This window comes from Urtica dioica, chromosome 9 (genome assembly GCF_054948205.1).
Source record: "Urtica dioica subsp. dioica isolate 48M chromosome 9, U.dioica_male_clone48M_v1_H2, whole genome shotgun sequence".
In the NCBI taxonomy this organism is placed as follows: Eukaryota; Viridiplantae; Streptophyta; class Magnoliopsida; order Rosales; family Urticaceae; genus Urtica; species Urtica dioica.
This window is the reverse complement of record NC_142764.1, coordinates 2,860,836-2,888,679: the sequence shown is the minus strand read 5'-3', so window position 1 is coordinate 2,888,679 and position 27,844 is coordinate 2,860,836. Positions and strand designations below refer to the sequence as shown.

Genomic DNA, 27,844 nt, shown 5'->3' with positions numbered 1-27,844 from the left:
GATTTGGGGAGTATAAAGGTGACCATACCATCTTTTCAGGGGAGAAATGAACCTGAAGTCTATTTGGAGTGGGAGCAAAAGATAGAGATTGTGTTCGAGTGTCATAACTACTCGGAGATGAAGAAAGTGAAGCTCGCAGCGATTGAGTTCACTGATTATGCCATAATATGGTGGGATCAGTTGTTGAAAGAAAGGAGGAGAAATGGAGAGCGCACGGTGGAGACATGGGAGGAGATGAAAGCCATCATGAGGAGGCGATTCATTCCAAGTTATTACCATCGGGGGTTGTACAATAAATTGCAGCGTCTAACTCAAGGAATAAAGAGTGTAGATGAGTATTTCAAGGAGATGGAGGTGGCAATGATAAGAGCAAACGTGGTGGAGGACAGAGAAGCAATGATGGCCAGATTCTTGCATGGACTAAATCGTGAGATAGCGGATGTCGTGGAGATGCAACATCACGTGGAGTTGACCGATATGGTGCACCAAGCCATCAAAGCGGAGCAGCAACTAAAGCGGAGGAACATGGCTAGGAGAGGGACAAGTATGTTTTCAACAAATCCGTGGAGGGCAGCCTCTAGACGAGATGAATTTCAAACAAACAAGCCTAAATTTGATACTTCAAAAAATGTCAAACAACAACCAGGGGCTACACAAGGTAACAAAGAGGCTAATTCTACTAAAACACGTGATATAAAGTGTTTCAAATATAGAGGGTCAGGACATATAGCCAGCGAGTGCCCAAACAAGAGGGTTATGGTGATAAACGCACAAGGTCAGCTTGAGTCGGAGGATGAGGAAGATGAAAGTAGATGAGGACATGCCACCGCTTGAGGATTGCAACGATGGTGAATACCCAGTCGATGGAGAACTATTAGTCACGAGGAGAGCTCTTAGTGCACAAGTGAAAAAAGAAGAAAATAATCAGCGCGAGAATTTGTTTCATACTCGATGCTTCGTGAACCAGAAGGTGTGTAGTGTGATTATTGATGGAGGAAGTTGCACGAATGTCGTGAGCATTGATCTTGTCGAGAAATTGGCGCTGCCTACCTTGAAGCATCCACGACCCTACCGTCTTCAATGGCTTGATGATAGTGGAAACATCAAGGTGACAAAACGAGTTCTTGAGGCATTTTCGATTGGCAAGTATGAAGATCGGGTGCTTTGTGATGTGGTGCCGATGGAAGCTTGTCACATGCTTTTGGGGAGGCCATGGCAATTTGATAGGAGGGTCTCACATGATGGTTTCACCAATCGGTACTCTTTTACTCTTAAAGAGCAACCTGTTACACTTGTACCATTAAGTCCCAATCAAGTTCTTGCTGATCAATTGAAATTGGAAACAAAAAGAGAAAAAGAAAAAGAAAAAAAAAAAGAAAGAGAAAAAGAAAAAGAAAGAGAAAAAGATGAAAAAAAGGAATTTGAAAAGAAAGAGAGAGACATGAGTGAAAAAGTTAGTCTCATGGCAAAAAAAAGTGAGATCAAGAGAGCATTATTCACCCATCAGCCCCTTATAGTACTCATGTACAAGGAGGCTTTTTATGTACTGATGATCTTGCCGGATCTTTGCCGAGTAACGTTTTCTCTCTTTTGCAGGAATTTGTAGATGTGTTTCCGGAAGAGGTACCTCCTGGTTTACCTCCTATTCGAGGGATCGAACATCAAATCGACTTTGTCCGTGGCTCCACAATCCCAAATCGACCAGCCTATAGAAGTAATCCGGAGGAGACTAAGGAACTTGAGCGGCAAGTCAGCGAGCTAATGGAGAAGGGACATGTGAGAGAAAGCATGAGTCTGTGTGCTGTTCCGGTGATTCTAGTGCCGAAGAAGGATGGGACATGGAGAATGTGTGTTGATTGTCGAGCCATCAACAACATCACGGTAAAGTATCGACATCCTATTCCTCGTTTAGATGATATGCTAGATGAATTGCATGGATCGACGAGGGCATTTATATGGCTCAACCAGACGGTTTCGTGGAAGAAGGTCAAGAGACCAAGGTTTGGGAGTTTCTTAAGTCCATTTATGGATTAAAGCAAGCATCTAGGTCATGGAATATTAGATTCGATGAAACTGTGAAGAGCTTCGGCATTGAGAAGTCAATAGATGAGCCGTGTGTTTACAATACACGAAGGTAAAGTTGTGTTTCTGGTGCTATATGTTGATGATATATTACTCATAGGTAATGATGTGGGTAAGTTATCTGAGGTTAAGGTCTGGCTGGCAGAGCAATTAGATATGAAGGATCTAGGAGAAGCCGCGTACATTCTGGGGATCCAAATCTTTCGAGATAGGAAGAACCAGACTCCGTCGCTCTCTCAAGCATCTTATATTGATAAGGTGATGGATCGCTTCTCGATGCAAGACTCCAAGAAGGGCCAAACACCCTTTAGGCATGGAGTCTCACTCTCTAGAAAGCCCTTGGATTTGTTTCCTTTTATGTATTAAGGAAATTTGTTTCCTCTTTTTCTTTTGCAAGTATCTTGATACATTTATGCACAAAATATTCTCTCTTTCTCTTGGGTAGTGGGCGCCTATAACAATTCTAGAAAGGCCTTCTAGAAGCTTTTCCATTTGATCATGACAACATGAAAAAGGCCCATTAAGAATTTTCAATAAAATTCTTATGAAATGAAATTAATCCACAAGGCCCAATAAAACTAATATTGGCCGAGTGATGCATGTCATCCAATGACCATGTCAAAATTTATTGACATTCATTTCATCCTATGTCTCAAAAGACAAAAATACCCTTTTGACAATTTTCGTAAAACTTGTCTCGTTCTTGTTTTGACTTAGCTTCTAGTTCAACTATACCTACTCAATGTGATTCGTGACAGTGACCTCATGGATCCAAATGAACAAAGCTTGAGCTAAATACTTGGACTCAAAAGTTCACAAACATTTTCCAAGTTTAGCTTAATGCCAATTAACTCCACTAAAGAGTTGACACTGAAAATCTCTCGGTTCAACTGAATTTATTTTCTACTCAAGAATTCAACCTAATTGTAATGAGTGGATCCACAGAATATTATCAGTGTTTACCCTTCATTAATATCATCAGCTAGTCGGGATTTACAAAATTACCAGTTTACCCTTCTAGCTGTTATTTCCTCAACTCCTTTGTCGCTTGTGAATAAGTTAGAAACAATGTATTGACGAGGAGCTAACAAGTCACATTGTTTCATCTAAAAGAGTTTGTTCATGCAAATCTACATTTGTCTCTTCGTAAGTTGTTAGGTTTGTTTATGGACTAAAGACTAATGTTTTATCATAAAGCTTCAAACAGACAAAGAGGAATGAATGAACGTTTCAACTTTTTATTAATGAATAAGCAATTACAAGCAAGAGTCTTCATGAGACTTTATTACATCAAATGTACAAAATAAAGACTACAACTCTTCTTGTGGGCACCATTGACAACAAACTCCCACTTGAATCAAAGAAGATCCTTCATGCCTAATCCCTCTCGATATTGGTCGAAGACCTTGTTCACTAGGGCCTTTGTGAATGGATCTGCTAGGTTGTCCACCATTGAGATCTTCTTCACTTCAACGTCTCTGCGCTGCACGATCTCTCGAATCAAATGGTATTTCCTCTCAATATGTTGAGAGCGCTTATGGCTTCGAGGTTCCTTTGAGTTAGCGACATCCCCACTATTATCACAATAAAGGGTCATGGGCTCGTCGACGTTTGGAACAACTTCCAAATACTTAAGGAATTTTCTAAGCCATACAGCCTCTTTGGATGCTTCACAAGCAGCCACATATTCTGCTTCCATTGTAGAGTCAGCAATGCAAGATTGCTTAATACTCCTCCACACAACAGCTCCACCATTAAGGATGAATACAGATCCTGAAGTGGATTTCCTGGAATCGTTATCCGCTTGAAAATCGGAGTCGGTATATCCCGTCACAGTCAGGTCAGTACCTGAGTATGTAAGCATCAAGTTCCTAGTTCTTCGAAGATACTTAAGAACATGCTTAACAGCAATCCAGTGCTTGGGTCAAGGGTTGGATTGGAAACGGCTTACTACGCCAACGGCGAAACAGATGTCAGGTCTAGTGCAAAGCATAGTATACATGAGGCTTCCTACGGCAGAGGCGTAAGGAATTTTCCTCATGTCTTCAATCTCTTGTGCAGTCTTGGGAGACTGGTGTTGTCAATGGTGCCCACAAGAAGAGTATTAGTGTGTATTTATGTACATTTGATGTCATATAGTCTTACGAATACTCTTGCTTGTAATTGCTTATTCATTAATAAAGTTGAAACATTCATTCATTCTTTCTTTGTTTGAAGCTTTATGATAAAACCTTAGTCTTTTAGTCCGTAAACAAACTTAACAACTTACGAAGAGACAAATGTAGATTTGCATGAACAAACTCTTCGTAGTTTGCTTAAAACGATATATTCGCAATCTTAGGGTCAAAGGACTATTGACCTCAGTATGATTGTTAGAAGAATCTATGATGTCTGGTTATGAGGCATTGAGAGTTGGGGACTCTATAGTTCTTCTAGGTATCTTCCGAAGGTACTGAATTGACCAGTGCACTTCTAGAGACAATATAAGAATAAACCATTTAACCTCTTATGTCTCGAAGTCACTATGTATGAATTGCATCATGCTTACCTTAATCCTGAAATGAGACATGCCATTTCACACCTTAGTATTCTCATTTGAGAAAGTCAAAGTTCGGACTCACTATGTGATTCCGAACAAGGCCTATTGGTGAAGTACTAAGTTGTGAGTCTGTCATGAGTAACTTTGTGAAGTTCTCATAGATATGGAATTCATGTACAAGATTGCTGAAATGCAATGTATGTCACCTCATGCTTTGTTCCTTGGAGTGTGAATAAATGAACTGGCCAGTGTCCAAATTGAGTCCTGACTCTTTTGGATGAAACAATGTGACTTGTTAGCTCCTCGTCAATACACTGTTTCTAACTTATTCACAAGCGACAAAGGAGTTGAGGAAATAACAGCTAGAAGGGTAAAATGGTAATTTAGTAAATCCCGACTAGCTGATGACATTCATGAAGGGTAAACATAGATAATATTCAGTGGATCCGCTCATCATAATTAGGTCGAATTCTTGAGTAGAAAACAAATTCATTTGAACCGAGAGATTTTCAGTGTCAGCTCTTTAGTGGAGTCAGTTGGCATTAAGCTAAACTTGGAAAAGGTTTGTGAACTTTTGAGTCCAAGTGTTTAGCTCAAGCTTTGTTCATTTGGGTCTATGAGGTCACTGTCACGAATCACATCGATAGGAGTAGTTAAACTGGAAGCTAAGTCAAAACAAGAACGAGACAGTTTTACGAAAATTGTCAAAAGGGTATTTTTGTCTTTTTGGACATAGGACGAAAAGAATGTCAATAAATTTTTTTGACATTGTCATATGATGACAAATGAAATAAATATTACTCAGCCATATTAGTGTAATTGGGCCTTGAGGATTAATTTCATTTCATAGAATTTTACTTGAAAATTCTTAATGGGCTTTTCTTATGTTGTCATGAACAAATGAAGAAACATCTAGAAGCTCCTTCTAGAAGCTCAAATTTCGTCCAACCCAAGGAAAATAAGGCTGAATTTCGTTCATGCCATAGTGGGAAAGAGAGTTTCTTTTGTGCATTGATGTATGAAGATACTTGCCAAAAGAAAAAGGGGAAACAAATTTCCTTACGAAGGAAAGTGCATTTTCGGCCAACTAAGAGGAAATCAAATGAGGAAACAAATCCTAAGCCTTCATGAGGCATGTTGGACGTGCAAGTCAATAGGAAAAGAGGAAACTACCTTTTGAAGGTAATCCTCCTCCTATAAATAGGAGCCTCATTCCTCACATTTCATTCATCCTAAGTTTAAGAGATTGAGAGACTCTCTCTCTAGAACTTGGCCGAAAATCCTCTCTCTCTCTCTCTAGTTTATTTTCGATTTTTTCTTGTCTTGGCACCTAGGTCCTCACTCGACCTAGTGTTTAGCTCTGCGACTTCGAGACTCGTTCTTAAGTCGTAGTGTTTAAAAGTGCCCACTCACTGATTCCTTCTTTTCGAGTGATTTAGTGATAGAAACTTTCGTGGTTGCTCGAGGTGCCGAGGAAAGAAAGAGAGACGTGCTGCGAGGGGAGACGAGCGTTGCAAACTTTCCAAAAGCTTCTTCAAAGTTCAAGCTTCAAGAAAGGTTAGTAAACTTCTAGCTCATATTGGTTTTTAATTACATGTACTTGCACTTGTCTAGGTTAGTAAAAACTGTTTTACTTGTAAAAGAAAATTTTTAAAATTCCGCCGCTTACCGAAGCGTTAATTATTTTCTCAAACCCTAGATCGATTCCAACAACTGGTCCTTAGAGAGTGAGACTCCATGCCTAAAGGGTGTTTGGCCCTTCTTGGAGTCTTGCATCGAGATACCTAGAAGAACTATAGAGTCTCCAACTCTCAATGCCTCATAACCAGACATTATAGATTTTTCTAACAATCATACTGAGGTCAATAGTCCTTTGACCCTTAGATTGAGAATGTATCGTTTTAAGCAAACTACGAAGAGTTTGTTCATGCAAATCTACATTTGTCTCTTCGTAAGTTGTTAGGTTTGTTTATGGACTAAAGACTAATGTTTTATCATAAAGCTTCAAACAGACAAGGAAGAATGAATGAACGTTTCAACTTTTTATTAATGAATAAGCAATTACAAGCAAGAGTCTTCATGAGACTTTATTACATCAAATGTACAAAATAAAGACTACAACTCTTCTTGTGGGCACCATTGACAACAACCCTTTAGGCATAGAGTCTCACTCTCCAAGGACCAGTCTCCCAAGACTGCACAAGAGACCGAAGACATGAGAAAAATTCCTTACGCCTCTGCCGTAGGAAGCCTCATGTATACTATGCTTTGCACTAGACCTGACATCTGTTTCGCCGTTGGCGTAGTAAGCCGTTTCCAATCCAACCCTTGACCCAAGCACTGGATTGCTGTTAAGCATGTTCTTAAGTATCTTCGAAGAACTAGGAACTTGATGCTCAGATATTCAGGTACTGACCTGACTATGACGGGATATACTAACACCGATTTTCAAGCAGATAAGGATTCCAGATAATCCACTTCGGGATCTGTGTTCATCTTTAATGGTGGAGCTATTGTGTGGAGGAGTATTAAGCAATCTTGCATTGCTGACTCCACAATGGAAGCAGAATATGTGGCTGCTTGTGAGGCATACAAAGAGTTTATATGGCTTAGAAAATTTCTAAGTATTTGGAAGTCATTCCAAACGTCGACGAGCCTATGACCATTTATTGTGATAATAGTGGGGTTGTCGCTAACTCAAAGGAACCTTTAAGCCATAAGCGCTCTAAACATATTGAGAGGAAATACCATTTGATTCGAGAGATCGTGCAGCGCGGAGACGTGGAAGTGAAGAAGATCTCAACGGTGGACAACCTGGCGGATCCATTCACCAAGGCCCTAGTGAACAAGGTCTTCGGCCAACATCGAGAGGGATTAGGCATGAAGGACTACACACATCTTCTTTGAGTCAAATGGGAGTGATACGAACCACGCCAACAATGTGACGGTGACCCGGAACCAATGTTTGTGCCTTCGCAAACTAGGATCTCAAGTTCGATGACTCCGCGACCCAGCGCCTAGAGAGATGCGAACCTTGGAATAATGAGGACGCCACAAACGAATGTGTAAGTTCGCTTGATAAGTCAGGGATGAACGCCACAAGGAATACCTTGATAAGTTAAGTAGTTTCTTCAAGAAACAAAGAGAATTCTCCCACTTTTTTATCAGAAACGTAGTCTGCCTTTCTCATTCATGAAACCTCCTTAAATAAGGAAAATACAAAGCAAATTTGGAGTTCCTTGTTGCCCTAGCTTAAATGGGCCTAGAAGACATTATTTAGTAATACCATTCAAATTAAAAGGCTAACTTAATACCTAACACATATGGGCTTCATTTAACATAAATCAAGCCCAAAAACACTTTAAAAAGACTCCAACTTAACCCATTGTTTTTTGCTACGAAAATAACAAATAAATAACTCAAACAATAATAACTAAAATGAGTCTTATTTAATAACAGCTTGAATGATGTGAATAAGCTCTCCTTTATTTCATTGGGTGTGCTTGCTCTCCACTTCTTGCGCAACTTGTAAAACAAGGTTGTTCATATTCATTCGCTTTGCCCTTGCCCTTGTGATTGGTCCCTTTGTTTGTTCCTCCTTGATGTCCGCATCACTCCCCCCCCCCCCCCCCCCCCCCCCCCCCCCCCCCTCTTTAAAAGGATTTGTCCTCAAATCAGAATCTGCATCAAAAGGACTCAAGTCAGATACATTAAACGTTGCGCTCACATTGTACTCACTGGGAAGATCTAGTTTGTAGGCATTGTCATTGATCCGATCAAGCACTTGGAATGGTCCATCTCCTCGTGGGAGCAGCTTAGAACTTCGTTGGGCTGGAAATTTCTCTTTCCGTATGTGCAACCAAACCCAATCTCCAGGTTCAAAAATCAATTTACGGCGTCCCTTTTTAGCTTGCTTCATGTATTGTTCCGTCCGCCGCTCAATGTTTTGTCGAGGTCGTTCATGAAGTTGCTTCACGAATTCTGCTTTCTTTTCGCCATCTAAATTCAATGTTTCAGAACTAGGTAAAGGTGATAAATCCAAAGGAGTTAAAGGATTAAAACCATAGACAAGTTCAAAAGGTGATAACATAGTCGCTGAATGAAGTGAACGATTGTATGCAAACTCAACATGTGGTATGCACTCTTCCCAAGACTTAATGTGTTTCCTAATCACAACCCTCAATAAGGTTGATAAAGTTCGATTGACTACCTCAGTTTGGCCATCGGTTTGGGGGTGACAGGTTGTAGAAAACAACAGTTTTGTTCCTAACTTTCCCCACAAGGTCTTCCAAAAGTAACTCAAGAACTTTGCATCCCTATCAGAAACTATTGTCCTAGGCATCCCATGTAGACGTACCATTTCTCGAAAGAACAATTCAGCAACATTAGAGGCATCATCAGTTTTGTGACAAGGAATAAAATGAGCCATCTTACAGAACCGATCTACAACGACAAAAATGGAGTCCTCCCTTCTCTTGCTCCTAGGTAATCCTAACACAAAATCCATTGAAATGTCTATCCATGGAGAACTAGGAATGGGTAAGGGTGTATAAAGACCGTTTGGTTGTACTCTAGATTTGGCTTGCCTACAAGTGATGCACCGACCAACTATCCTTTCGACGTCTCTTTTCATGAGGGGCTAGAAGAAATGTTCATGCAAGATTCCTAAAGTCTTAGCTACCCCAAAATGCCCCATCAGCCCTCCACCAGGGGATTCCCTAGTTAGTAGATCTTGCAATTAACAATTGGCAACACACAACCTATTTTCCTTGAAAAGATAATCATCCTGCCTAAAGAACTTCCCAATTCCAGATTTTTCACACAACCGATAATTTTCACCAAAATCAAGATCATCATTATAAAGTTGTTTGATATGTTCAAAACCAAGCAGTTTAGCATCAAGGGTTGAGATCAGAACATACCTCCGAGAAAGGGCATCGGCAACCACATTCTCCTTACCTATTTTGTACCGAATGACATATGAAAACGGCTCTAAGAATTCAGACCAGTGAGCATGTCGTTTGTTCAGTTTGTAGTCTTTACTTATGTACATTTGATGTAATAAAGTCTCACGAAGACTCTTGCTTTTAATTGCTTATTTATTAATAAAAGTTGAAACGTTCGTTCATTCTTCCTTGTCTTAAGCTTTATGATAAAACCTTAGTCTTTAGTCTATAAACAAACCTAACAACACATGAAGAGACAAATGTCGATTTGCATGAACAAACTCTTCATGGTTTGCTTAAAACTATATATTCACAATCTAAGGATCAAAGGACTATTGATCTCAATACGATTGTTAGGAGAATCTATGATGTCTGGTTATGGGACATTGAGAGTTGGAGACTCTATAGTTCTTCTAGGTATCTTCTGAATGTACTGAATTGACCAGTGCACTTCTAGACATAAGATAAGAACAAACCATTTAACCTCTTATGTCTCGAAGTCACTACGTATGAATTGCATCATGCTTACCTCAATCCTGAAATGAGACATGCCATTTCATAGCTTATGTATTCTCATTTGAGAAAGTCAGAGTTCAGATTCACTATGTGATTCTTAACAGAACCTATTGGTGAAGTACTAAGTTATGAAGATTTCATGAGTAACTTTGTGAAGATCTCATAGATATGGAATTCATGTACAAGATTCCTAAAATGCAATGTATATCACCTCATGCTTTGTTCCTTGGAATGTGAATAAATGAACTGGCCAGTGTCCAAATTGAGTCTTGACTCTTTTGGATGAAACAATGTGACTTGTTAGCTCCTTGTCAATACATTGTTTCTAACTTATTCACAAGCGACAAAGGAGTTGAGGAAATAACAGCTACAAGGGTAAAATGGTAATTTTGTAAATCCCGACTAGCTGATGATATTCATGAAGGGTAAACATTGATAATATTCAGTGGATCCACTCATTACAGTTAGGTTGAATTCTTGAGTAGAAAATAAATTCATTTGAACTGAGAGATTTTCAGTGTCAACTCTTTAGTAGAGTCAGTTGACATTAAGCTAAACATGGAAAAAGTTTGTGAACTTTTGAGTCCAAGTATTTAGCTCAAGCTTTGTTCATTTGGATCCATGAGGTCACTATCACAAATCACATCAAGTAGGAATAGTTAAACTAGAAGCTAAGTCAAAACAAGAACGAGACAAGTTTTACGAAAATTGCCAAAAGGGTATTTTTGTCTTTTTGGACATATGATGAAATGAATGTCAATAAATTTTTTGACATTGTCATATTGTGACATATTATCACTCGGCCATAGGCCTTGTGGATTAATTTCATTTCATAGAACTTTACTTGAAAATTCTTAATTGGCATTTTCTTATGTTGTCATGAACAAATGAAGAAGCATCTAGAAGCCCATTCCAGATGTCTTGGCCGCCCAACCCAAAGAAAAAAGAGAGATTATTTTGTGCATTAATGTATGAAGATACTTGCCAAAAGAAAAAGAGGAAACAAATTTCAAGGCTTCTAGAAGCAAGTCTTGGCCGTGTGAATGAGGAATGAATGGGAAATAAAGGATTGCTCATGAATGCTTGGAAAAACAAAAAAGAGGAAACTACTTCTTTCCAAGGCCAACCCTTCTCCTATAAATAGGACCCTCATTCCTCTCATTTCATTCATCCCACATAAGTTAGAGATTGAGAGCTTCTCTCTCTAGACCTTGTGGCCGCCAACTCCTCTCTCTCTCTCTCTAAGTTCTTTTCGTTTTTGTTTTGGCACCTAGGTCCACATTTGACCTAGTGTTTTAGCTCTTCGACTCTTAGACTTGTTCAAGAGTCGTCGTGTTTAAAAGTGCCCACACACTAACTCTTTTCTTTCTCGAGTGACTATTGTGATAGAAACTTTCGTGGTTGCTCGAGTTCCTGAGGAAAGAAGAGAGACGTGCTGCGAGGGGAGACGAACATTTCAACCTTCCTAAGTGTTATCGGCCCGACCCCGATAGCGGCCGAACGGAGGCGAAGCGACGTCGAACACGCCTCGGCAGCTCGCCCCGGCCATTGGCCGGCCCTAGGGCCAGCCTCGGCCAATGGCCGGCCCAAACAGCCTCGGCCATTGGCCGGCCCAGAGGCCAACCTCGGCCAATGGCTGACTCGATCTACTCCCGGCCATTGGCCGGCCCAAACAGCCTCGGCCATTCGCCGGCCCAGAGGCCAGCCTCGGCCAATGGCCGACTCAAGATGCTCCCGGCCATTGGCCGGCCCTAGGGCCAGCCTCGGCCAATGGCCGGCCCAAATAGCCTCGACCATTGGCCGGCCCAAGGGCCAGTCTCGGCCAATGGCCGGGCCAAGGCAAATCTCGGCCAAGGGGTTGCCCATAACGCCCCTTGGTCGCCTATAAATAGAGGGGCCGCTCCCCTAGTCCAGGTAATCCGAATTTGAGTACTGAAACGCTGTCGAACTCGTACCTCGCTCGTTTCTCTCAAGTCTCGGCCTCTAAACACTAAACCCTCTACGAACCACCTCAATCCCACTAACGTTGAGCGTCGGAGAGGTTAACAGAGGCAACCCCTCTGTTTCCCCTTTGTAGTTCACACCTTTTTGTTCACGTTTCAGGTGCTTGGACGAGATAGAGACCACCTGTTGTCAATGGTGCCCACAAGAAGAGTAGTAGTGTCTATTTATGTACATTTGATGTCATATAGTCTTACGAAGACTCTTGCTTGTAATTGCCTATCTATTCATTAATAAAGTTGAAACGTTCATTCATTCTTTCTTTGTTTGAAGCTTTATGATAAAACCTTAGTCTTTTAGTCCATAAACAAACTTAACAACTTACGAAGAGACAAATGTAGATTTGCATGAACAAACTCTTCGTAGTTTGCTTAAAACGATATATTCGCAATCTAAGGGTCAAAGGACTATTGACCTCAGTATGATTGTTAGAAGAATCTATGATGTCTGGTTATGAGGCATAGAGAGTTGGGGACTCTATAGTTCTTCTAGGTATCTTCCGAAGGTACTGAATTGACCAGTGCACTTCTAGAGACAATATAAGAACAAACCATTTAACCTCTTATGTCTCGAAGTCACTATGTATGAATTGCATCATGCTTACCTTAATCCTGAAATGAGACATGCCATTTCACACCTTAGTATTCTCATTTGAGAAAGTCAAAGTTCGGACTCACTATGTGATTCCGAACAAGGCCTATTGGTGAAGTACTAAGTTGTGAGTCTGTCATGAGTAACTTTGTGAAGTTCTCATAGATATGGAATTCATGTACAAGATTGCTGAAATGCAATGTATGTCACCTCATGCTTTGTTCCTTGGAGTGTGAATAAATGAACTGGCCAGTGTCCAAATTGAGTCCTGACTCTTTTGGATGAAACAATGTGACTTGTTAGCTCCTCGTCAATACATTGTTTCTAACTTATTCACAAGCGACAAAGGAGTTGAGGAAATAACAGCTAGAAGGGTAAAATGGTAATTTAGTAAATCCCGACTAGCTGATGACATTCATGAAGGGTAAACATAGATAATATTCAGTGGATCCGCTCATCATAATTAGGTCGAATTCTTGAGTAGAAAATAAATTCATTTGAACCGAGAGATTTTCAGTGTCAGCTCTTTAGTGGAGTCAGTTGGCATTAAGCTAAACTTGGAAAAGGTTTGTGAACTTTTGAGTCCAAGTGTTTAGCTCAAGCTTTGTTCATTTGGGTCCATGAGGTCACTGTCACGAAGCACATCGATAGGAATAGTTAAACTGGAAGCTAAGTCAAAACAAGAACGAAAATAGTTAAAAGGGTATTTTTGTCTTTTGAGACAAAGGATGAAATGAATGTCAATTAATTTTTTGACAAGTTCATTTGATGACTTAATGTCACTCGGCCATAACTTGTTTATTGGGCCTTGTGGATTAATTTCATTTCATAAGAATTTTATTGAAAATTCTTAATGGGCTTTTCTCATGTTGTCATGAACAAATGAAGAAGCTTCTAGAAGCTCCTTCTAGATGAGAGATGGGCGCCCAAAATACCCAAGAGAAAGAGAATATTTTGTGCATAAATGTATCAAGATACTTGCCAAAAGAAAAAGAGGAAACAAATTTCCTCTATGAGGAAACAAGGAGAATCGGCCAAGGCAACCAAGAAGGGAAACAAAAGAGGAAACTAATCCCTTGTGGATTGTATGAGATGGGCGCCTACATTGATAGGTATGGGTAATAAAGATTGCTCATAAAGGCTTGGAAAATAAGAGGAAACTACTTCTTTCCAAGGCCAACCCCTCTCCTATAAATAGGACCCTCATTCCCTTCATTTTACTCATTCAACATAACTTAGAGATTGAGAGACTCTCTCTCTAGACATTGTTGGCCGAACTCCTCTCTCTCTCTCTTTCTAGTTTATTATCGATTTTTCTTGTTTTGGCACCTAGGTCCTCACTCGACCTAGTGTTTAGCTCTGCGACTTCGAGACTCGTTCTTAAGTCGTAGTGTTTAAAAGTGCCTACTCACTGATTCCTTCTTTTCGAGTGATTTAGTGATAGAAACTTTCGTGGTTGCTCGAGGTGCCGAGGAAAGAAAGAGAGACGTGCTGCGAGGGGAGACGAGCATTGCGAACTTTCCAAAAGCTTCTTCAAAGTTCAAGCTTCAAGAAAGGTTAGTAAACTCTTAGCTCATATTGGTTTTTAATTACATGTATTTGCACTTGTCTAGGTTAGTAAAAACTGTTTTACTTGTAAAAGAAAATTTTTAAAATTCCGCCGCTTACCGAAGCGTTAATTATTTTCTCAAACCCTAGATCGATTCCAACACCACCTACAGCTAAGGGACGGCTTGGGATACCAAGCCCGACACGCTCGAGTCAAGACGAGACCACTTGGTCCGGCCTTGGGTCTAACCGTCTGCGACTCCTAAATCGTTGTACGAAAAACTGCGACAACATTTTGGCGCTAGAAGGAGGGGATCTCTCGACCTTGATGACGTATTCCCTCTACCAGTCTTCTCCCTTTGTTCTCACGACTCTCGAGAGATGAGTCACATTCCCACCACCTCTGCGGGTACCCGAGCGACGAGCTCGAGGTACGGTCTTCGACGCCTCGCACATCGTCTTGAAGGGCAACCTCGCGATAGCGAGAGCCAGCCCCAAGACCCGATGATTGACCCCGAGGCCGAGCTCCGAGAGGACACGGCCCGGCGGCTTGCGGAGCTCCTTGACCGCCCCGGCGTCGACGGTACGCTCATAGCCGACCTCCTCGGCTATGACATTGAAGATAGGTCCGCCCAAGACGACTCCGACCCCGAGTATGTGGGGGAGTCGAGGACCAATGAGGCAACGCCCAGCCTTGCCCCTTTACGGCCCGAGAGGTCTAACAATGCTTTGGCCGGGCCGTCGCACCTAGCGTGGCAGCAGGCACGGTCACATTCCCGGGGACTCGCCCCCTCGGTTTCAAGAGGCGGCCGGACACGGCCCCTCGCCGAGGAGAGAACGACTCTGGTTGATGATGGGGCCGATAGCCGAAGCGCCCGCCGGACGGTCCGACCAAGGGCGACCTCGCCTCGCCCCGCACCAAGCGTGGACCTTAGAGAGCGCTTGACGGCGCAGAGAAACTCCCGAGGGGAGGATCTCCGCCAAAGGCTAAATTCTCGAAGGGACGCGCTCCCCGCGGCAACTCTCGGCCGGCCTCAAGCCAATGTCGTGGACCAAGCGTCCAACGAACGCCAACCAGTGACTCCCGTGGCCCCGACGGTCGGCCCCGCTAACGGGCTTGACATAGTCACGATGATTCAAAGCCTCCAAAATCAAATCATCGAAATGAGGGAGTCAGGGAGGCAGAGGCCGTACGGAGGGATCGAGGAATCATACTCTCCCTTCGCCGCACAAGTCCTCGCGCAACCATGCGTGGGAAACTTCAAGTTACTGTCCATTCCCCCCTACGATGGACGTACGGACCCCCACTTCCACGTCCAACATTATGAGACGTGGATGACGATGCAAGGGCAGACGGACGCCACCCTCTGCCAAGCCTTCAGCCTGACCCTCACAGGGTCGGGGTTTGAATGGTTCCGAAGTTTGAGGCCGGGAAGCATCCCGTCTTTCCGGGCCTTACGAGAGGCGTTCCTCGCCCGATTCGCCACCCTTGTGGCGCAAAAGAAACCGAAGACCCACCTCCTCTCTATCCGACAAGGAAGAGACGAGACGTTGAGACAATACCTTGCTCGCTTCACCGAGGAGTCTCACAAGGTCGAAGGATTCGACGACAGGGACGCCATCACGGCAATCACTGAGGGAGTACGCACGAGTGACTTCCTCAAGTCTATTGTTGGCCAAGTCCCGCGTGACATGGCGGAGCTAATGACAAGAGCCCGCACATACATGGGAGTCGAGGACTATCTCGATGGCCGAGATGGCCGAAAGTCAGGAGGACAGGGGAGTCGCCGCCGCGACGATCGAGACGAAGATCGTCCCGACCCCCAAAAGAGGAGGAATAAGGGAAGCCAGGCCCCTAACGGCCGTTCCCTCCCCGGGCCGAGGCCGCCACATGTCGATAGCTTCCGAAAGTTCTCGCCATTCACTCCTCTGAACACTTCGCCGGAGCGAATCCTAGCTCTGCACCGTGACAAGTTGGGGAGTCCAACCCCTCTCACGAAGGATCCCGCCAAGAGGGATCAAAGCAATTACTGTGAATGCTATCAAGTCAAGCGTTAGATTGAGGCCCTGATTCAAGATGGGAAGCTGAAAGAATACGTCCTTAGAACTATCGGGACGGCCGCGGCGCACGGAGGCCGCCCGCGGCAAGGAAAGAAAGGTCCGGCGACGGTGACCGTCACGGACCGCGCGACAAACGAAGAACCGGAGAGCTCACAACTTCACGTCATGGGCGCGATTTTGGGCGGCCCGGAGTTCGGAGACTCGGCCACGCAGAGGAAGAAGTACGTGCGCGAAGTTTCCCAAGGGAAAATAGCGCATTACATCAACCATACGTACGAGGCCCCTCCTCCGGCCCCCTTCGAATCCATGTTCTTCACCGGACAAGAAGCGGCGCGAGTGCTCCATCCACACAACGACGCGATAGTCGTCTCTGCCCCGGTCGCCAACAACCTCGTCCGGAGAATCCTGATCGACAATGGAAGCTCCACCGACATAATCTTCAAGTCGGCGTTGGACAGGATGAAGCTATCCGGGATGAGACCGACCCCGATCTCAACCCCGCTCTTCGGCTTCTCCGGGGAGAGGGTCATGACGGAGGAAACTATCGACCTCCCGGTTACCTTCGGTACGCCGGGGGGGCTCGAGGTTACCCACATCGTGTCGTTCCTTGTGGTGGATCAACCCTCGGCTTACAACATCATCGTCGGCCGCCCGACTCTCAATCGGTTGAAAGCCATAACGTCCACGTACCACCTGATGATGAAGTTCCCGACCGAGAAAGGGATCGCCGTGATGTTGGGAGACCAATCCATGGCAAGGATGTGCTACATCCAGGGCGTGGATGGAAAAGGGAAAGGAAAGATGGTGAGCACCATCTTCCAACTCGGGGACAAATTCCCGTGCAACTTAGAGGAGGGAGGCACCTTCGGAGAGCTAGACCAAAGAGACGATGTCGAGCGTCGAAAAGTGGAGACGCCGGACGACCTCGTTCCCGTCGTGTTGGACGACGCCAAGCCTGACCAAGTAGTCAAGGTAGGCGCCCAACTCCCGTCTGAGACCCGAATCGAGCTCGCCACTTTCCTCCGAGAGCACAAAGATGTCTTTGCGTGGACACACGCCGACATGCCGGGAATTGACCCCGAAATAATGGTTCATCGTCTCAACGACGACAAGAGAGTGGCCGAGCGCGTCCAACCGCGACGGGCGTTCAGCGGGGAGAGGTACCAAGCCATTGGTGAAGAAGTTGACAAACTTCTCGCCGCCGACTTCATCAGGGAGGCGGAGCACCCCAAGTGGGTGTCCAATGTGGTGGTGGTCAAGAAGCCAAACGGGAAGTGGCAGATCTGTATCGACTACAAGGATCTCAACAAGGCCTGCCCGAAAGACAGCTTCCCTCTCCCGAGGATCGAGCAGCTCGTGGACGCCACGGCGGGCCACGAGTTGCTGAGCTTCATGGACGCCTATTCAGGCTACAACCAGATCCGCATGCACGAGCCGGATCAGATCAAAACCACCTTTGTTACGAACCGCGGACTTTACTGTTACAAGGTCATGCCCTTTGGCCTCAAAAACGCGGGAGCGACGTATCAAAGGTTGGTAAACCGCATGTTCGCCAATCAAATTGGCAAAACTATGGAGGTCTACGTGGACGACATGCTTGTCAAAAGTCTCAAAGCCCACGACCACGTTCGAGACCTTAGAGAAATGTTCACGATCCTGCGACGCTACAAAATGAAGCTCAACCCCAACAAGTGCGCTTTCGGGGTCGAGTCTGGAAAGTTTCTGGGCTACATGGTGAGCCGCCGCGGGATCGAGGCCAATCCTGAGAAGATTAAGGCGATCCTAGAGATGAGGTCGCCACAAAAAGTCAAAGAAGTTCAAAGCTTGACGGGAAGAATCGCCGCCCTGACGCGATTCGTTTCCAAAGCCACTGATAGGTGCCAACCGTTCTTCAAGGCACTAAAGAAGACCGACGGGTTCGTGTGGACGGAGGAGTGCGAGGAAGCATTCCGCAGTATGAAAGCCTATTTCACCTCCCCCCCGTTCCTCGCGAAGCCGAAGAATGGCGAAACCTTATACCTCTACCTCGCGGTTTCCGATAGGGCCGTGAGCGCGGTCCTCATACGCGAAGAGGACAAGGTACAATGGCCGGTCTACTACGTTAGCAAGGCGCTCCTCGACGCCGAAACCCGATACCCGGAAATCGAGAGACTGTCCCTCGCCCTCGTCATGAGCGCGAGAAAGCTCCGGCCCTACTTCCAAGCGCACCCCATTGTGGTCCGCTCGGGACATCCCATCGAGAAGGCCCTTCAAAAAGGGACCTCCTCTCGAATGGCGATATGGTCCCAAGAGCTGGGCGAGTACGGGATCGAGTTCCAACTGAGAACCGCCATTAAGGGTCAGGCCCTCGCCGACTTCATCGCCGAGTTCACAAGCACGCCCCCAACCAACGATGGCGACGAGAATGGTAAGAGCACGAAAGACAAGGAGGACGACCACAGCGAGTCGTCAAAGAAGAGAACCAACGACCCGATAGGGCCGGTCTGGGACTTGCACGTGGATGGCGCGTCAAACGCCGGGGGGGCTGGCGTCGGCGTTGTGCTCACAAATCCCGATAGGGAAAAGCTGAGATACGCCCTGCGGTTCGAGTTCAAGGCTTCCAACAACGAGGCAGAGTACGAGGCTCTGATCGTTGGCTTGGAGCTAGCGAACAAGTTAGGCGCCCAAAACCTGCGCATCCATTGCGATTCGCAACTGATTGTGAACCAGGTTAAGGGCGACTACGCCACAAAGGAGCCACACATGATCGCATACTTGTCCAAGGCCCAAAAGAACCTAGAGGCCCTGTCGTGGTTCGAGATCGTCCAGGTTCCCCGGGAAGCGAACATTGACGCTGACGCCCTGGCCCGCCTCGCATCTGGGATAGACGAGGATGGCGAAGGCAGCGTCCCTATCGAGGTACTGACCCGACCCTACGTCTCGAGAGGTGACGTGGGGGTAGTTGACGAGACTCCGCCTCCCTCGTGGATGACTCCGCTCGTGGAGTTCCTTAGGCGAGGAGTCGTCCCCGAAGACAAAGAAGAGGCCAGAAAGCTGAGAAGCTTGGCGCCGAAGTACACAATGAGGGAGGATAACCTGTTCAAGAGAGGCTACTCTATGCCCCTTCTCCGCTGCCTAACCGAAGTCGAGGCGAGGAGAGCGCTCTGCGAAGTGCACGAAGGGGTGTGCAGAAACCACGCCACTGGGCAATCGTTGGCATTGAAGCTACTGAGACTTGGATACTTTTGGCCGACCTTGAAAAAGGACTCCCACGAGTGGGCCAAAAAGTGTGATAAGTGCCAAAGGTTCGCCCACATCCCGCGTCAAGCACCGGCCCCATTGTGCCCAATCATCGTGCCGCGACCTTTCGCGAAGTGGGGAATCGACCTCATCGGTGAGCTACCTACGGCCCCGAGACAATACAAACACGCGATCGTGGCCGTCGATTACTTCACAAAGTGGGTAGAGGCCGAGCCGCTGGCAAAGATCACTGAGGCGAACACGACGAGCTTCATTTGGAAAAGCATCATCTGCCGCTTCGGGATCCCCGCGTCAATTGTAACCGACAACGGGAAACAATTCGACAACGCGCGCCTCCGAGAAATGTGCGAACAACTGGGCATTAGCAAGACTTTCTCCTCTCCTCGCCATCCTCAAGCCAACGGTCAAGTCGAGGCGGTTAACAAAACAATCAAAGAGAACTTGAAGAAGAAGCTGGAGGAAAGAAAGAGGGCTTGGGCCGACGAGCTCCCCATGGTCTTATGGGCGTACCGCGCCACCGCTCGAAATGCGACCGGCGAAACCCCTTTCGCTCTCGCATTCGGCGTCGAGGCCGTGGTACCCGTCGAGACCAAGCTACCAACCTTGCGCATTGAGGAGTACGAAAAAGCCGCCAACGACGACGCAATCAGGTTCGAGCTAGACCTCATAGACGAAAGGAGGGTGGACGCACTCACCCGACTTGCTGCGCAAAAGAGGAAAGTCGAGAAGTACTACAGCTCAAAGATCAAGCTGCGGAAGTTCTCCGACGGAAGCCTCGTTCTTCGAAGGGTGTTCCAAAACACCAAGGTACAAGGTGCGGGAGTTCTAGGCCCCACATGGGAAGGCCCGTACCGTGTACGCCGAGCCATCCACAACGGCACATACGAACTCGAGAACATGGAGGGACTCGTGTTCACACACCCGTGGAACGCGGAGCACCTTCGGCAATATTACCAGTAGACGTTCATTCGTCCATTTTTCGCTTTGTTGTTTTCATGTAATTTTCGATTCTAGCAAAGACAATTTAAAATTTCAAGTTTGGCCAACGGCCTGGGATGTAATTTTTGAACCATTTCAATAATTTAATGAATTACATTTCACTTCAAAACATTGTATCTTAGTTTCTAGCCTCCTCTACGAGCACCCAAGAAACTCGGGGGGCTAAGGAGGATAAGGTGAGGGTAACAAGCCCGCCTACACCACTTTTCACGCACCAAGCGGTAACAAAACACCCATAAATCGGATCCGCGCACCGGACCTCCGACTTCGTACCCTCCTCGTGCGACGCTCTCGCACGGGTTGAGGCCGTACGCCGAGAGATAGCGAAACGTCGACAAGTTGGATCCGCGCACCGGACCTCCAGCCTTGCACGTCTTTTGCTGCGACCCTCTCGCGCGACGATGCACCTTGCACACCAATAGGCAGCAAGGCATCGATGGATCACGTCTGCGCACCGGATTGTCGATCCCGGTAGTCAAAACCCAAAACGTGACACGCGTACCAACAAGTACCACGCTCACTGGGAACTGCGAACTCGTCCCGATACGCACGCCGATAGGTAGCGTACTCGCCGGAAGATGAGCGTGACGGCCACCCGACTCGCATACGCCGATAGGCAATGAGTCACGAACGGATGGCCGAAAATCGCACCCGCCGGATGAAACTGATCTAGCCAGCGTCCGCGGGAAACTTCGCTGCCAAATGCGGCAGTAAGCCGTGCCAACCGGTTACGCTAAGCATAGTAAGCCGGGCTCGTAAGACACGCACTATTCAAGTTGCGCGAACCGATATACTGAGCATGATAGATCAAGAAAATAAGACGCATAACGAAGGTAAAAACTTCAGTCAGAGCAAGACAATGTCACACAATCAAACCGGCGAGAAAAACAAAGAAAGTACGATGCATGCCGAACAAATGAGAATCCGAAAGCAAACGATACGTAAGCGCTAAACAATTGCGCGAAAAACTAAAGAAAAGTTGGCTACTCCGAGCCGAAATCGATCTGCTCCTCATCTTCTTCGGGGCAAGAAGCGCCGAACCCGCCAGCGGTTTCTCCGTCCGGCTGATGGGTCGTCGACTGCGCGGCCTCGGCGGGGATTCGTGGATGCGGGTCGTCCTCCGGCAGCTCGTCGTCGTAAGGAGGGAACATGGTGTTGAAGAAGGAGAACGTGGTCCCGCGAGACGCATTCTCCTTCGCGGTCGCTTCCCGAACTCGCCTGGCCGCCTCGTAACGAGCCGCCTCCAACGCCAAGTCCCAGTCGTCCTCCAAGTCAGTCTTGGATCGCACGGCGTCTTCCTTCTCCTCGGCGAGGGTCTGCATCTCCGTCCGAAGAGTATCCCTCTCCCTCTCGACCTTAACCCGGGCGATCTCGCTCGCCGATAGCCGAGCGTGGACGATGCTCAACTCCGCATCCCGGCTCGAGAGCGCCGCCTGGAGTTTCTTCGTCTCCCCCAGAAAGGTGTCAGCCGCTTGCTCCGCCTTCTCGCGAAGTGCTTTCTCGGCGGCCGATTCCCCGCGAGCTCGCTCCAGCTCCCCCTCGAGCGCCTCAAACTCTTGGGTGGTGCGAGCCCCCGCTAGGGCGGCAGCATGCGCGGCCGCCATGCTCGTCTTCTCCTTCTCCATGATTTGCATGCGTCGTAGCATATCTCGGAGAATGCGATCGCTCCACTCTTGACGCGCGAGCATCTGCAAACAAATGAAACGCGGATAATCACAATGAGCATGACAGTCATACATAACACAAGCAAACGAGTTATACCTTTCGGGCGTCGCCGATCCCGTTCTGGAAGTGCTCAAGGTCGCTCGTTGTCAGCAGACCCTTGAAATCCCGCAAGGAGGTTTCAAGGATCCCTCGGGAGCACTGATCCCTCAACTCTGCCGCCTCCGCTAGGAGCATAGAGTCCAAGCTATCTGACACCGTCGATGTGTGAGCGCGTTTGTGGCCGGACGGTGACCCAAGAGAAGCCGACGATGATGGTCGCTTGTTGGAGGAGATCGCTTCGTTCCTCGCCCGCGATGGCGACCCCCCGCGACGGGCCTCAGCTGGAGGGCGGGCCACGGTCGTGGCATCGTCTGTGGGCGTTGCTCTCGGCATTTGTGTGCGTGGTCAATGACGTCGAGCCATGATACCTGTAGAGAAGAAAAGAGCGTCTGTCAGTTAAAGCATAACAATAAGCGTAAATAATGGAAAACAACGATAGCGCGGTAACGCGAAAGTATATGCGCGGCCAGTACCCCCCGCGTCGGGGGAAGGGGCTGACGCACCCCCCTCCTCGGTCTCGGGATCCTCCGTGGCCCCCGCGTCGAGGCCGGGGGGCGAAGGAACGTCATCGCTAGGCACGAACCACCCGGTCCTCGCCATTAGGTCTGGGGACTCGAAGAGTGTTCCTTGCCGCCTTGATTCCGGGATCGCCCTAATCACCGCGACGAGCTCGGAGCCCTCGATATCGCCCACGGGTGGGAAGTCGGCCGCGGCGCCGAAGAAGAGAGGCGCGATCCCAAAGGCTGACTCGGACACCCACACCCAAGGGTACCGGTGCTTCGAGGTGACTTTGGTGACGACAGAGATGCGCTTCCGAGTGAACGCCGTGTAGAAGCCTGGTTTCCCCGGAACCCCGCGAACGAGCACGAGATCTTGGATGTCGTCCGCGGTGACCGCCCTTCTCTTGGCCCGATAAAGCATCATGTGGCACGCAGCGACTACCCGATAGAAGGTCGGAGACATTTGCGACGCGTGCACCCCCAACCGAATCAGTAACTCTTGGATCACCGGCTGGAAGGGTAACTGTAACCCTCCGCGAAGGCTCGCCTCATGAATGGCGGCATGTCCTTTTCGGGGGCGAGTCGGAAGATCGTCGGGCAACGGTCGCAAGATCGTCACGGAGTCCGGGATGCCGTATCGCCTCCTCAAGCTCGTAAAACTAGCGATCGAGAGCGAGCTCGGAGTGTCGACTCCCGAGCAATCCAGGCCGCCACGTATTGCCGATCCCCCGGTCGGAAAGGCTAGGGCTCGTGCCTCCTCCCGCGCTGTTAAAGAAGACATCGCAGCGGGTGTGACACGACGGTCCGACGACTCGCTCGAGCACCCGATGCCGGAAGCGGTCCCCGGCCCGACAGATCCTTCGTGGCGATCGCCCAGGCCGGCCGGCGGGACCGTGACATGGGCGCCCGTCTCGGCGAGCCTTGTCTTCCCAAAGGTCGGCCCGGCAATGGACCCGTCATCGGCGCACGGCCTCGAACCCGGCAAGCTTCCCTCGGCGAGGCCCGTCTCGCCCGGGCTCCCTTGGAGGATGCCCAAGGCCGTCGGGCCGGCTCCACCAGCCTCCGGCCCAGGTAGGAGGCCCCCTCGCGCGTCCGGGCCCCCGCGTTGTGCGCCCAAGGCCATTGGGCCGGCCCCACCAGCGCCCGGCCCAGGGAGGCAGCCCTCTTGAGCGCCCAAGTCACCTGGGCCCCTGGGAGTCTCGCTCAGCCCAGTGGCGCGCGCACCTGGCCCGGCAGAGCGGCCCGGCCCGCTAGGTGGGCTCCCCCCTTGCAGCCCTAGCCCGCCGGCTCCTAGGGCTAGGGCGACCAATGCCTCGGCCGCCGCCCCCCGGCCGGCGCTGTCCGGCCGGCCCTCCTCGTCACCGGCGCCTGCGCTCCCTCCAGCAGCGCCGCCCACCTCCGGCGGCCCTCCAGCAGCGCCGCCCACCTCCGGCGGCCCTCCAGCAGCGCCGCCCACCTCCGGCGGCCCTTCATTGGCGCCGCCCGCCTCCAGTCGGCCTCCACCAGCGCGCCCATCCTCGGGAAAGGCCGGGCCGGAGTTGCCCAGGCCTCCATCGTCGCCGCCCGCCTGCCAAATAGGTCCAGCGTCGCCGCCCAGGGCCGGCGCGACGCTCCTGACGCCCGACTCGGCCGGCGCGGCCCCTCCCGGGGCGAGCGCTCCTCCTGCGCTGCTTGGATCTCCCCCGGCGGTGCCTCCAGCGCAGACAGCGCCGCCGAAGACCGGCGCACCATCGCCCAGGCCCGCCTCGCCGAGCGCGACTTCACCCAGGCCGCGCGCGTCCCCAGCGCCGCCTGGGGCTCCTCCGGCGACGCTCCCAGAACAGACGGCGCCGACAGGGGCCGACGCATCTTCTCCCGGGCCCAGTTCGCCAAGCGCGCCCCCGCGCTGGTCGGCCCAGCGCTCCCCGACGCCCAGCGCTCCTGGGCCGGCGTTCCCCTGGCGGCCGGGGCCGTCCCCAATGCACGTGTACTCCTCCCCGTCGGCCAGCCATGCTTCGACCGTGTGAAAGTCTCCCCCGGCCATCTCTGTCACGTGGTGGCTCAAAGGGCGTGAAGGCGGCACGATGTTGGTAACCGATGGAGATGAAAGTTGCGCCCACAATTCGTCTAAATTCGCATCTTGATTCTCGAGCAAAGAGAAGAGGTCGTCATCAATGGACCCACTCCCCGACAGGTGGTTGATAGGGTCCATTGACGCGTATAACGAGACAAGGCAAAAGTGACCGGAGAAAAAAATAATAATAATTAAAGGAGTCAGGACTAAACCTTATCGCGACGGGTTGCTCCGGTGGGCCGATGACTGCAAGACTCTTGAGTTTGCCGCACGAGTTTCACTCGGCCGTAAACTCGGGGGGCTAATGTTATCGGCCCGACCCCGATAGTGGCCGAACGGAGGCGAAGCGACGTCGAACACGCCTCGGCAGCTCGCCCCGGCCATTGGCCGGCCCTAGGGCCAGCCTCGGCCAATGGCCGGCCCAAACAGCCTCGGCCATTGGCCGGCCCAGAGGCCAACCTCGGCCAATGGCCGACTCGATCTACTCCCGGCCATTGGCCGGCCCTAGGGCCAGCCTCGGCCAATGGCCGGCCCAAATAGCCTCGGCCATTGGCCGGCCCAAGGGCCAGTCTCGGCCAATGGCCGACTCAATCTACTCCCGGCCATTGGCCGGCCCTAGGGCCAGCCTCGGCCAATGGCCGGCCCAAACAACCTAAGCCATTGGCCGGCCCAGAGGCCAGCCTCGACCAATGGCCGACTCAAGATGCTCCCGGCCATTGGCCGGCCCTAGGGCCAGCCTCGGCCAATGGCCGGCCCAAATAGCCTCGGCCATTGGCCGGCCCAAGGGCCAGTCTCGGCCAATGGCCGGGCCAAGGCAATTCTCGGCCAAGGGGTTGCCCATAACACCCCTTGGTCGCCTATAAATAGAGGGGCCGCTCCCCTAGTCCAGGTAATCCGAATTTGAGTACTGAAACGCTGTCGAACTCGTACCTCGCTCGTTTCTCTCAAGTCTCGGCCTCTAAACACTAAACCCTCTACGAACCACCTCAATCCCACTAATGTTGAGCGTCGGAGAGGTAAACAGAGGCAACCCCTCTGTTTCCCCTTTGTAGTTCACACCTTTTTGTTCACGTTTTAGGTGCTTGGACGAGATAGAGACCACCTACAGCTAAGGGATGGCTTGGGATACCAAGCCCGACACGCTCAAGTCAAGACGAGACCACTTGGTCCGGCCTTGGGTCTAACCGTCTGCGACTCCTAAATCGTTGTCCCACTAATGTTGAGCGTCGGAGAGGTAAACAGAGGCAACCCCTCTGTTTCCCCTTTGTAGTTCACACCTTTTTGTTCACGTTTCAGGTCTTTGGACGAGATAGAGACCACCTACAGCTAAGGGACGGCTTGGGATACCAAGCCCGACACGCTCGAGTCAAGACGAGACCACTTGGTCCGGCCTTGGGTCTAACCGTCTGCGACTCCTAAATCGTTGTCCGAAAAACTGCGACAACACTAAGGCTTCTCAACGTTCAAGCTTCTCAAAGGTTAGTAAACATATGAATGCTTTTAATAGTTTTAAATTAACATGTACTTGCTCTTTGTCTAGGTTAGTAAAAACGTTTTACTTGTTTAAAAGAAATTTTTTTAATTCTGCCGCTTGCTCGAAGCGTTAAATCTTTTCTTAACCCTAGATCAATTCCAACATCAGTAATCATGTCAAACCATATTATGACCTTGTTGTCAAAAGACGTCTTCACTAGTGACAACTTTCCTAAGTGGAAGTCGAAACCTGAATATTGTGATGGTGATTGAAAGCATCCGCTTTATTCTCACTGAAGATAGACCTCCCTATCCTGGTGCTAATGCCTCTAGAACCTTAAAGGAGGATTATGGCAAGTGGGTGAAAGCCTAAGGCCGTGGCTTACATGTTCGCAAGCATATCTAATGCGTTGCAAACGAAGATGGAAGAAAATGAGACTGATGTGGAGATCCTTGACTCATTGCAAGAAATGTGTGGGATGCAGAGCGAGCAAGCCCGCATTGAACTCACTCGTAAGTGCACAAGCACTAGGATAATAGTGGGAACTCCGGTAAGGGATCATGTCATGAAAATGACTAACTACTTTATCAAAGCTTAACTCTATGGGGGACAGATGGATGAGGTTACTCAGGTGGGAATAATTCTGAACTACATTTCGAGCGATTTCATACACTTCACATCCAACTATATTCTGAATAAGTTGAATTATGGACTGTCTCGGCTGTTGAATGATTTACAAACTTTCGAGTCTATCACTCGACATTGGAAGAACAAAGGGAAATTAGTCTTTCATTTAGGATTTTGTTCTCGCCTACTCTGACTTGGAGGACTCATCGCAATTGTTTCTTTCCAAACTTGAGTGATACAGCTCGGGATTGGAATCTTGTGATGGAAGTCGTTTTCTTGACTCTGCTACGATGAACAGTTCTGGTGAACACTACTCGACAGAAATTAGTCTTTCATAAAAACCTAATAAGAGTTTAAGTTGATTGACGGAAAAAATCATTTTCATCAATAAAAGAGACCTATTCATAGATAGGTCTAACTTCACTTGGCATTTTCTAATGGGCCAAAATATAAAACACTTCAATTAAACATAGCAATAGATAATTAAAATAAAGCCATAAGCACCTAATAAAATCACTAATTTTCGGCAAACCCACTCAACCACTTCGAGGGCCTACTTGAGGCCTTCCATCGCGATCCCTTTGATGGTAGATTTTACCATCGAAAAAATCTGTAACATTGAGCTCTCTAAATTCGTCCCGAGGGTCCAGCTACAACATATTCCACCTTTCAAGCCGGTATTGTAGGAACTCAATCTTTATCCAATCTCTTAGGTAGTGTCACAAATCTCTCTTTCATTTATATTAACTCTTATATAAGAAAAGCCGAATCAAATCCAAAACAGTACCCTAACTTCCAAATTTTCAATTCTAAAATAAAAATAGCCTTAAATTGAAATTAAATAATAAAGCTCACATCTCTCTAGAGATGACTTCATTCTGTGTTCGAATTGCAACTCTAAAT

General features: G+C 48.3%; 1 pseudogene; it reads left to right on the top strand.

The window, feature by feature from the left end:
- LOC149384618 (uncharacterized) lies at nucleotides 1-26,686 on the top strand (annotated as a pseudogene).
- The last annotated feature ends 1,158 nt before the right edge of the window (nucleotides 26,687-27,844 follow it).